The sequence below is a fragment of the Pinus tabuliformis genome, chromosome 7 (genome assembly GCF_031772625.1).
Source record: "Pinus tabuliformis cultivar Carrire ecotype Pingquan chromosome 7, CPIR1, whole genome shotgun sequence".
Classification (NCBI taxonomy): Eukaryota; Viridiplantae; Streptophyta; class Pinopsida; order Pinales; family Pinaceae; genus Pinus; species Pinus tabuliformis.
Window position 1 is genome coordinate 1,451,922,421 of NC_142293.1, and position 13,257 is coordinate 1,451,935,677.

Genomic DNA, 13,257 nt, shown 5'->3' on the forward strand with positions numbered 1-13,257 from the left:
CATTCATACACTCAACTAGGTGGTTGGGTTGATTTATAAGTTGTTAAAGTAATGGCATTGGCAATCACCCAAACAGATAAAGCAAGATCAATCCCAATGTTTTCTCCCTTTGGCATCTCTTAGATTGAGTGACATTGTCAATAGAATATTGTGTCATCATATAGAGAAATTTAACCTTTCAACATATATTTCATTAAAATTGGAATTATACCATGGATTTGGATTTTTCTTTTACTTTAACTAGATTGAGCTTTTCCAAAACGAGGAATTAGAAAATCACTTAATTCATTACTTTGAATGGATATATTCACTATTATTGTGATAAAATTATCATAATAAACTATGTAACAAAAATTCATAAATTTGTTGAAGACAATATTCAACTATTCATGTCTTAATGAGTAATAATAAGTTATTTTCAGTTATTATTATTCTTGTTTTTTTTTTGGTTTAATCCACAGGGGATTTCAACCTTGAATTTCATCATTTACATAATACTTCATAACAAAACCATTTCCAATTGAGTTGCCCTCCATGTGTGTGTGTTTTTTTTTTAATCAATTATTAATGTTTGTAATTTCTAATAAGTATTATGATTAGTAATAATGATTCTTAACTAATAATAATAATTTACTAATTATTATTAAGTAATTTATAAATTAGCCCCAAGGGATAGCTCAAATGGTCGAGTTCCCGTTGCTAAGCACTTTCCCAGTTGGGAGGTCACGGGGTCAAATCTCCTCGACGCCCTCGGGGTTAGGCCTGTTATGGCCGACGGGCAGATCCCTTCGGGTGGAACTGCCCCGCTTCTCTACCGTGGATGTAGCGGCCACTCAGTGACCGTGAACCACAGCTTAAAAAAAAAAAGTAATTTATAAATTAGTATTTTTTATTAAATAACTAAACAAGTAATCAAATAATTTAGTCTAATTATTTAATAATTAACGGGGTTAGTTTTTCACCTTATTAATCAACTAGAAATCCTATTATTTTGGGGATTTTGACAAAACAATATCCCTCTATTTTGAATTCATTTTTTTCTCCCTCTATTTATTGGTGACTGACCTTCGACTATCCTCACCCTCTTGCACCAACTCTTTATCTCTCCATCCTCATCACCGTCTAGCCTTGACGGACGTCCTTGGTCACTGTCTTTATCTCTGCTCTAACTATGTTTCTCTCTGTCTCTGTTACAACTCTGTCTCCATCCTAGACTCTGTCAACATTACACCAACCAAGCGTATGCCCAGGGGTGTGAGCCTAAAGGGAGGATTTTGAAATTTTGAATGGGGATTTTGATAGGTGCAATTTCAATTTCAAATTTGAAACTTGCATTTTATGCCTTCTCTCTTTGACAATCAAATGATAACCTCCTCAAAGGATTAAACATACCTCGACCCTCTACAAACTTTATCAATTGATTCAAGTCATTGACTTGTGCCACTGTTTTCCCTGTAAGAGTCGATGATGGACTCGTTTCTTAATTTGGCCTTCAATTTCCTCATGCAAATATGTGACCTTCATCTTCTTTTTCTCCAATTTTCCTTTATTATCATAAATAAATTCCAATTACTATCTCGTTGTCTTTGCCAATTTCCATAGCCATTTATTAATCACAAGTGGTACCCATCATTGTGTTTTACCGAAAATTCAACTTGGAATATCTGTCCCATGACCTTGTCTTATTTTTATTTACATAGGAAATCATCTAGGGTTTGTTACAGTAACACACACCCATAAGGGAAGCATCGGGGAACCAAGGGTTACTCATTGCTCTCGTTGCTCTCGTTTCATCCTAAACCTCCCCCCTTTATCAGGAGGTGTGCCAAGTCTCACAACATCTCTATGTAGAGGACATCAGTCAACCACTGTAATTGGTTCATTTTCATCGCAGAAACCTTGCATGGGACCCCTCCCCCTCAAGGTACCCCTTTCACTACCCCCGAGGGGAGTCCACATGCTACTCCACTGGGTAGTCTTAGGCATACTTCCCCACAAGCGACCCCTTTACATATCATAGTTCAAAATTGTTTTACGATGGTGAATACCAATCACATCCCATTTCTAGCTTCCTTGAATCTCCCAAATTTAAGCAAGCTCACAAATGATCCCATTGCCCATAATCAACAATGGCCTCGTATTCTAACCAAATTGCCTTCAATATATACCAAAATTTGAAGGAAAGCAGAGGGTGGATCTTGCAAAACTTTCACTTATGGTGTTCTTCCAGAAACATCACTAAGGACTCAGTTCATATGAGGCTATTCCAATGCACCCTCACAGGCCTTGCAACGAAGTGGTGTGTATGCAAGGCAGTTGGTTCCTGTCGCATGCTTTAAACCCTTGCTCGCTCATTCCTCACTTTCTTTCAGCTCTTAGTTCGACATGATATTGTGTTAGAGCTCCCCACCCACCTTTTACAAATGAACTCCACACATATTTTAGACCATGTCCATGAGTGGCAGAAGTGTCATAGCCTATGCAAAGTGACCTTAATAGAGGTCCTTCGCCTTAACCTTTTTTTTTAAATCTCGTGCCAGCAATAGAAAAAGATGTGGCCACAACCCGATCACAAACCCATTTCCCATCATATGATGATCCACCCACGACTCAAATTCCACCCAACACGGGATATTATCCAATCAACCTACTCCCTCTGAGTTCTTTAACATTTATGGTAACCAACATCCTCCCATGCGGGGTGGATAGTACCCCCCACGTGCCGCAAAGGTGGTTTCCACCTCACACCACTTACCCTAACCCAAGGAACACTTACTACCCTTTTCCAACACCCCAATAGATCAACCCCAAGGCTTAGCCTAACGCCGAGGTCAATTTTGTGCAACCTTCTTTCCCACAACAAAAAGAGTCATTTGAATAGTTAAACAGGACAAAACCCTCAAATGCTAATAAGAAGAAAGGAAAGAACAAACAAAAAAGGGAACCTGGGTAGGGATGCAACAACCAAAACCAACCTCTGCGGGCATCAGTTGGGGGGCAAACCCACTAATCGAAACTAGAAACAGAGTCAAAATAATGATAACCCACAAAATCAGAGTAAGAACCCTAGTCTAAGAACTAATCACTCCAGTGCTATTTGTGGGGAATGTGGGCATTACACCCATAATTTCCCACAAATCCTAGAGTTGAAAAGGATGAAGGGATTAAGAAGGAAGGCAGGGACGAATAAACAACCTGCAGTCATGCAGAATCCTTTTCCACACTAGGGAGTACTGGGAACCCAACACGAGCTCGCTCCCCCACCAGTATCAAAACCCAATTGGGGGCAGTTCCAGTGAACCACACAATCATGACATTTTCATGGTCGGAGAAAATGTTCTCCTACAAACACAAAACTTGGATTATGGAACCCCTCTAGAAACCAATCTTTCCACATCAACTAACGCTACAACCACGCCACCCTTGACGTTAACTCGACCCATTGTAGAAACCATCCCACGAATGATCAAAATGCCACTATGTCGTCTCAAGCATAATTCAAAACTAGCTCACAACAACAACATCATTAATGGTCTAGCTCAATACCCATTAGCAATGTTAGCATTGGAGGCTTTGCAAACTTTCCCAACCCAAACGAAAGCCCTTCTTTCCACATTAGTTGCAATTGACCCTTCTAATTCACATTTGAATCATTTCTATTTGGATAATGCTACACCACGACTTCCATCTATAGTTTCTTTCTAGATCTCGGTCACTATCCAACACATAACCATCCATCAATGCATAGTGAGTTGTGATATTTTGTGGACACCTTTGCTTTAGTACTACTTACCCCACCCGCAACCAGTTAAATATTGTTGAATAGTTATCCTACTATTCAAACTATCCCTAGTCCAAGAATCCCAACTACACTTATTATGGGTGGTGTTCAACATTTACTTGCCCATACTCCTTTCCTATCAGCTCCTAGACCTTCGGTTATCACTCCTCCAGGTGTTATTAGTTCGAACACCTTAAACAATCCATTTGGTTGGAACCCTCTTCTTAATTATAACTCATAGACAGTTTTGAATGTGGTAGATCTTTTTGGTATGCACATACCTATTGGGACAATTCTTGTTCGTATACTTCTTGTGGTATAATCAAGCCCTTCATTGATTGATTTTTTTCCTTTTGGTGGTTATCTTGTCGGTGGGGGTCCCATGCATCATACACCTTATGTGGCCAATAGTGTCCCTTTTATAGGACCTATTGAATCTCTTTGGGCCTCCCTGTTCAACTTTCTTGCGTGTTGGGGGCAACTTCCATCTTAGTCCAATATGGTGATACCAACACTCCTTGCTATGTCGACAGTGGATGAGGTGCCTTAGAGCATTTATTGTGTCTTTAAGGAAGAAACCACACGAGGAGTTTACCCATGTGCTTGATGTCGCCATACCTCTCACTTTATGTCAGTCTCCACTAAGAAAGAGAAGAAGACGAAAACAACTCCCCAAAATTAATTCCTTTCAATGCAAGAAGCCATATTTGTATATGCAAGCACTTCTGTATATGCATATGGATATGTAAACAAATATAGAAAATTCAACTTTCATAAACGCGCTTAACACTTTTGTATATGTGTGACTTTTGTAATTTCACACAGAGATAATAACATGCATATCTAGACCATATAGGAACAAAATTATAAAAGCCTATTTTCATATAAGAAAATATTTATAAAATCTTATTGTCATAGTTGGTTGTTGTTCTCTTAATACTTCAAAATTTTTATAGGTACTCTATAAATGGGAATGTGGGATGAAATTATGGAACTAGACACTGAAGAACTAGAAGATATGATAGAATTTTCTGTTAAAGATCTAACATGGACATAAATTGAATGTGATCAAATTGCTATTATTCCTTGTAGTCGACTAAAATATTTTATAAATAAAGGCAATTAGATGAAGACGCTACCACTCAATTTGTTGTCAATACAAATCGACCTAAAAACACGGAGGATTTTGTATGTGCTCACATTAACACATATATCGAATATGACATGCGAGTCTTTATTTATTCAATTAATTAGATACATCTAATTCAAGTTCAAATGAAGTTGAAATGTGTAGACATGTTTTCTAATTTCTTATCATTGTTCTTATTTAGTTATTGGTGTGAATATGGTCTCGAGTCAACATGTAAAGTTGGTTGTAGATGTTACTTCATCATGCATCGTCTTTATGTGCATCCAAATGATGCTATTGTAAAATACACTAGTGTAGACATGTTGATCAACCTAGTGCTTTCTATCATGGAAAGAGTGCAGTGGGAAAACCTCAAATGTTCAAGTATGTGCCACTTATATCCTTGTATTTATGAGCTGGTGAGAAAAAGGATGGTTGAAGATGGTTTTAATGTCACAATGGTTTGGGACAAATTAATATCTGATGTAACGAACCAACCTGGCGAGTTATTCACTGGGTGGGTCGGGATACTTCAATGAAAATGATGAATATTTCTAACATTTACAATAATATTAGACAACGAATATATGAAGGATGACAGTGATCCAAAACATGTTGAATGTTGGTACAATAAGTTTCTTGATAGTTGATTTTTCTATCAAAAGAATAATATTGTACAAAAAATATCAATTGTTGTAGGTAAACAAACACATTGGATGTGTTCCATGATGGTGACACATTCACACAACAACGCTACGTCAATGGATTCTACATTTAGTACAAATATGTATGGGGTGCGTATTATCAATTTTTTGATTTCTATAATGATAAAAAATAATTCTTTTTTGTTGAACATAATACTTATAATTATGTGATTTGAATGTAGTATCAACTTTATACCTTAATGGTATTCGACAAATATTGTAGTGGTGTCCAAGTGGCTTGTGTGATATGTGATGTCCCAGAGACTAACAATGTATTAGTATTAAACAAACATTGTAATGGCGTTCCAGTGGCTTGGGTGATATGTGATGTCCGAGAGTCTAACAATGTCTTAGTATTGAACAAACATTGTAATGGTGTTCCCATGGCTTGGGTGATATTGTCAAGGGTTCATTAAGTATATATTTATAAATTATTGTTATTTATTTATATAATTGAATGAATGCTTATCTAATTAAATATTTAGACTATGTCATTCAATTAACTCTTTATTTTTCTTTAATGATTTCTTATAAAAGCTCAACCAAATAGAAATTCAAAAAATTGACAAACATGCCGACAAGCACATTGATTCCATAATTGAACATGTGAAGTTTGATGAAAGGTAAACTTAATAAGTTAATAATTTTAGTCCAATGATATAATAATCATGGATAAATGTTGGCTTCCTCTAGCCGCATTTACATAATGTTATATGCGGAAAAACATTACTCCTTTTGTTATCATTTTCTCTAATGAGTAGCTCGATTTCATGTGTTTCTAGGTCAACTTTGCTTGTAAGAATACATATTGTAGTGCCTAATGATTTCAAATTTATGATTGTATATTTGATACTTAACCTTGCATATAAAAAGCAACAATAAATCTTCTTCATGTATGTAATTTCACTTGCTAGATAAATATGAATCATAAAAAGTGTTGGTATTCATATCTGAGTTCTATTAATCTTATACACGTAATATGTGGGAATGATTTTTTATAGTAATATTCATATTTTTTTGAAGAATGTTGTTTATGCTTTTATTGTCATGCAATTTTTGACAATGAAGATGTGCGAAGGTTGATGTCAATTATATATGAAATTAATAAGATAGAAAAATGTCTTGGTTACATAGTTGATGTAAGATCCTTATTAGAAATTAATATCCACCCCACATTTTTTTTTATGAAACTTTGTATATTTTATCAATGATGAAGTTAATGATTTGAAGATGTGTAGATGTTTGTGATAGGGGAGCTAGAATAAATTTAGAAGAGAGAGGCCTATGGGTCATTTTACAAAGTTAAAATGTATTTTTTTTAAACAAATTTTCCAGTGAAATAAAACGAACTATTTTTCCAATGAAATGTAATGAACAATTCTTAGAGGAAGCCTAGTTCTAAAATTAATTTCTTATACTAAATATTGTTGTACTTTTAATGTCAACATTGATGTCAAATGGCAATATATGCATTGCTATGGTTTACTATGGTTTTTCTTTGGTTTACTATGATTTTTTTAGAATAGGTAAAGTATTATATAAATGGTTTGTTATCTATTTAAGGCCAATAGGAAAATTCATTTCATGTAATTTTTTATTATTAAGCAATTAAATGATGAAGATTACTAGTTGGAAGATATCCCCCCCTCCCCCAAAAAAATTAATATAAATATAATCTATTTAACCTATACAACTATATATATAACATTAATGTGATTACTTTATAGTAATCATTGCTTCTAGAGGCACTCTACAACTTAGTACTACCTCTACAACTTAGTATGGGAGAGTGAGAGATGTTGTCACGTAACATTAAGATAAATAAAATAATAACTATATAAAAAAAATGTAATAATTTTTCAATAGTAAACATAAATATTAATCACAAAAAAATTAATTCAATATCAACAATAAACAAACACTTCAATGTCCATCACAGATAACATTATTACATAAGTAAAGTGATTGATAGTGAACATTTTTTAATTCATTTATATGTGCTACTATTTTTTTAGTACAAGGAAGATATATAACTCTTCACCACTCAACATGGAGATTAAACAATTTAAAATGATATTGATATTACAACCAACCATAGAAGACATGTGTAAAATTTTGAGACTTTGATTATAATCAAAAAGTAAATAATAAAAATGATCATTATTATAAGAATATTTTATATTTTAATATTAAAAACCTTTGTCATATACATTTAAGTTAACAATTATTAATATTTTTATATAAAACAAATGCATGAAACAAAATATTTATCTTTAAATACATATAATATATACAATATTTCAAAAAAAAATATGTGTACATAAAAAACCTTCATTTAAATATACACAAAGCTTGATTAGAATTCCTCAAAGCTTGATTAAAATTCCACATAGATTATAAAGAATAGATAGTGAAGATGTTTTTAGACAAGTAATTACAAAGAATTGCCCTATTTTATTTTTAAATTGAATGTTTAACAACATAATATTTATATTGAAATCAATAAATACATATTTTTGGAATTTTGGAATGTTTTTTTATAATAAATAATATAGATAATAATATTTATATTAATATTATATAATATTTAAAAGATACAAAAGTAGATTTTATCTAGAGTATATAAAATTTTGGTTACATATAATATTTACATTAAAATTAATTCCATATCTTAAATTTTATATCAATTTAATTAAATTGTAAATTGTATATAGATTATATCAATTTGATTGCATAACTTTTACTTTATATTTATATTTAAGTTTTATTACAAAGTTTAGACATATACTATTAAATAGATTAAATCATTATCATATATAATAAATCCATGAAAATTTATATAAATTAGAATTAAAATTTTATAAATTAAATTATTAAAATGAAAAGAAAAAAATAGTTTTATAATAATATTTTATCTAAAATATAATATAGAAAAATTTAATAAAAACTTTGAAAATTGAATATAGACAATAGTGTTATATTTTAAATTTAATTAGAGAGGAATCTCCCATCCACTTTTCTTTTGATGAGACTGTCTACGAGTTAACTATTTGATAAGGTGTAGATGTTTGTGATAGGGAAGTTCACAAAAAAACTTGGGAGAGAATAGCTTCAAGGCCCACAAGTGATTTTACAAAGTTAAAATGTCTTTTTTTTAAACAAATTTAGTCTGAAATGGAATGAATAATTTTTTTTTTGAAATTTTATTCTTGTTCTAAACATTGTTCTGATTGTCAATGTCAGCTTTGTTGTCAAATGGTAATATATGCACTACAATGGTTCACTAAGGTTTTTTATTTGATTTATTACGATCTTTTGAGAATAGGTAAAGTATTATATAAATGGTCTGTTATAGTTATATGTTGAATGATGAAATTTCTTTTATATAGTTTTTTATTATTAAGTAATTATAAGTTGAAAATTACTTATTTTGAATGGATTTGGAAAATATTCCCTATAAAGCTTTATATAAATAGAATAAATTTATACAACATTCACATGATTACTTTATATATTCATTTGTATATTATAAATTTATATAAATTTATTCAACATTCGCATGATTACTCTATATGTTAATTTTATATAGTAATGTTATAATAAAAAATATTTTATATTTAATATTATATTAATAATATATAAAAAAATATTAATTATACATACACATACTTTATGTTAATAAAAATATTGATAATAGGGATGTAGTAGTGTCATTCTTTAATGTTTTAAAATTAATCACCATTATATAAATTTATAATATTATATATTTATGTATTCATATTTATTTATCAATTTTGAATATGGTTTAATGTTTAAGCAATTATATTAAAAAACGAATGTTGATTTGGTTGTATTTAGTTGGAGTAGTAAAAATAAACTACCAAAATTATTTTAAAATGATTCATCCTTATACATTGAAACAAAAAAACACAATTAAAAACTTAATATAAACATGAAAATAATAAAAAATTCTATTCAATAGAAGGTTTAAGGTGAAATTCAATACATATAAAATTTATATAACTAATAATTTCTTTCATTTATAACACTTTTGAAAACAATGACAATCATTTTTTTATATATAAAGTTTACATTCAGATCGATAAAAAAAGAGGAATACAATTTTTTTCTTTATAATCACCTCACTAAATAATTTAGATGATCATAATTATAAAAATATTTTATAATCTAAAGATAAAAGCATATTTCATCTATTAACATTTAAATTTAAATGAACAATTATTAACACTTGTTATGTAAAAAAATATATTCATACAAAATATGCGTATCTTTAAATACATATATTGTAATATTTAGTAAATAAAAGTAAACTCTACATGCAAAACTTCCATTTAAACATGCATTGTGAGAATATATAGAAATTGCCCCAACAATAGTCCAAATATTTTATTGCCCCAAACAATGGTCCGTGTACTAATGGAAGATTTATTACTTCCTATTTTTCTCACTTCCTATAACATAAGCCTATGTCGAGGAGGGGGAAATGGTCCGTGTACTAATGGAAGATTTATTACTTCCTATTTTTCTCACTTCCTATAACATAAGCCTATGTCGAGGAGTTGTTGGGAAAGTGAAAAATATATTCATTTTTTTGGTTTAATATTCAGGATTCCTACTTGCTCTTATGAATGACTTCCTTCTTCCCTTTTATTCTGAAGTGCATCTATAAGAAAGGGATATATATATAAGAAAGGGATATATATAAGTATATGTCTATGCATCTAACAAATTCAAAGAATTTAGAATATAAAACTTCAACTAATTGTAACATATAAGAAATAAGTGATTTTTTCTTTCCTTCTTGTAAAAGGCTTCTAAATTTTAGATATAAATATAGATAGGGAGTTTAGGTATTCCCTATTATTTTGCTTGGACTTGAACAATATCTTTTAGAGTCTTATTATAAGTTTGTAATTTATAATCATAAGAAAATTAAGTAAATTGTCACCAAATATTATATATTATATATTATATCCCATTGATGTTTCCTTTTTTCACATTTGTATTACTAGCTCTTCAATGATTCAAATGCTATCTTGAATATCATATATTTCTACCTATCCATAGTGCAGAGATATATCAACAAAATATGTGACTAAACTATATATAGTATTCTAAATATTGATACACTTTTGAACAACATTTGCTATAAAGCAAAAGTTACTTTTGGACACAATAATCAAATTCAAACGAACATTAAACTTCTAAATTTTTTCCAAAACTTTTGATGTTAAGAAATGATATAGATATATGCCTAGTTGAAGGGAGCACATGTAATATTCCACAAAGGAAAGCCCTTTATTCATATACTTTATATATCTAAATAAAACCGGTTGTCATTAAACCAAATGTATCTTTTATGTTTTAGGTGCCAAAAGTATTGGTATTCAAAACATTACAAAAAATAAATACAAGAAAGTTAATTTATTGAAACTGTCCTTATAGCCCCTTTATAGACAAAATAATGGCTAAAGCTCTAATATTGTAGCCCAAGTTATTTAAACTTGCTTGAATGTTTTGATTCAAAGTAGCAAACCTAATGGGTTTAGTGAGAGAAATGCTAGTTGCACATATATGCTCTATGTATTTTTTACGTGACTTGAACCCATGTGATTTCAAGTCCTTTGGTGTGATTTTGGTCCTTCTAACCATAACGTCAACGTTCATTTTTTTGTTTTCTGTCAAAATTACAACATTATCAATAAATATCAAAATCCACATAGATCTAATGATATGGGGGCCATGTATAGGAAACAAAAAAACAATGCATTAACTAGCTTTGTAGTTTCAAATTATAATAAATTATGTCAATGTTATTATGAACTAAGATATATGGTATATACCTTACCTCTCTTAATTTATCTTGAAATCGAGAAGAATATCACAATGGTGGAGGAGAATGTCATTTTTGCTAACTATCATGTCCACCATCATATATGTGCAAAGGTGTTTTCGAAGATTACACATAGATATAAGTATTTGACTCAAATAGAATTAAATGTAAAAATATGATAAAATTATAAGAGTATAAATAAATATAAACTTACTTTGCATTGTGACATTGGATGTGAAGATGGTTGTAGCATTTGAACAATTTCATTTTCATTTTTCTGAAGACTTTGATAATCTTGTGGTATTTTAATTGATTGCACTGGTTCCAAAGGCAAGACCTACACCATAAATAAGAAACAACATATAGATTAAGAAAAATTAAATATATATAATCCAAACAAATCAACGATAACAATATAAACTATAGAACATCCATTTCTCATCCTATCATTATAGTAAAACATAACTATTTATATATTAAAGTTGTTGTGAAATATGTTATATGGATTAAAAACATATTGGCCCAATAACCCCTTGAAATCTTGTTGAGCATCGTAATGGTTGGTACGTTGAAGTTTGTTGTATATCCAGGTCTATGGATCTATATTTAGCAACCAAACGATTGGAGGTCTCTCTAGAGAATTTTTTTGATTAGGCTATGCATATCAATAACAATGGGAAATTAGTATACAGTTTATAATAAAAGTAAATATCATTTCAATGCTAAAATGTCTTGAAAATTAATACACGCAAAAAAATGGACTCAATTGTGTGGTCATTGCCATTATTAGTTTCGTCAAAGTTTAATATATGGGTATTCCCATCTAATTCTTCTTCCCCTACATCATCATGAACCTCCATCCTCACTTTCCATTTTAAAGCATTATCTATGCGTTTCATTGTGTCCATATGTCTACGAGGTAGACTCTGATCCCAATGATGAATTTTTTCGCAAAGTTTTTGCTTTGAAGTATCACAGAGCTGATCAAATGTAGCAACTGACAATGAAAACAAGTTTCAATGAATTTAGTTCACAACAATAAAAATTTATATTATTAAAAAACATATGCAAATAAATACCAATAAATACTTATAGCTCAAAGAATTTCTTCATTGACAAATATTTTATATGCTTGTTGGCGTGCACGACACCACCTTGCATCTAAATCATATTATATTTTTGCATATCATCTTTTCACTGCACTTGTTGATTTGACATTTGTTGTAGTTTCTACAACCACCCTCCAAGATTTTTCCCATGCTTTGATTTTGGAGCCTTCATTCTTTCCACGAGAGCTTATATTTTACTATCGTCAAGTATTCATGTTGTGATAAAAGTCGTATTTTCATGCTTTGCTTATGATGCATTGATCTCGACTTGACATCTTTGAAACACAAGCTAACTCCCAACTTGGCTTTGCAACATTGTTGGGCTTGCCGCCAGAAACTGTGCAATCTTGGAGAGAAAGCTAGCCTTGCCTCCAGAAACTGCACAATTCTTCTTGGCAGACCAACCTTGAGCATGAAAACTTCACAATTTTGCATGACAGCCCAACCTTGTTGATGGAAGATGCACAAATAATCTCTTAAGATTAGAAACTATGTAATGCACTGATTCAAGAAATTTCCCAACCCTCCGGAATTGCATAATCCTTCTTGGTAGTGTTTTTCCAAGTTTCATGAAAAAGAAAAAAATATGAAAGAAAAAAAACAAAAATTATACCTAGAAAGTAGGGATTCACTAATTAGTTTCCCAATGGTGGTACACTAACTATTTTTGAATCTTTCCA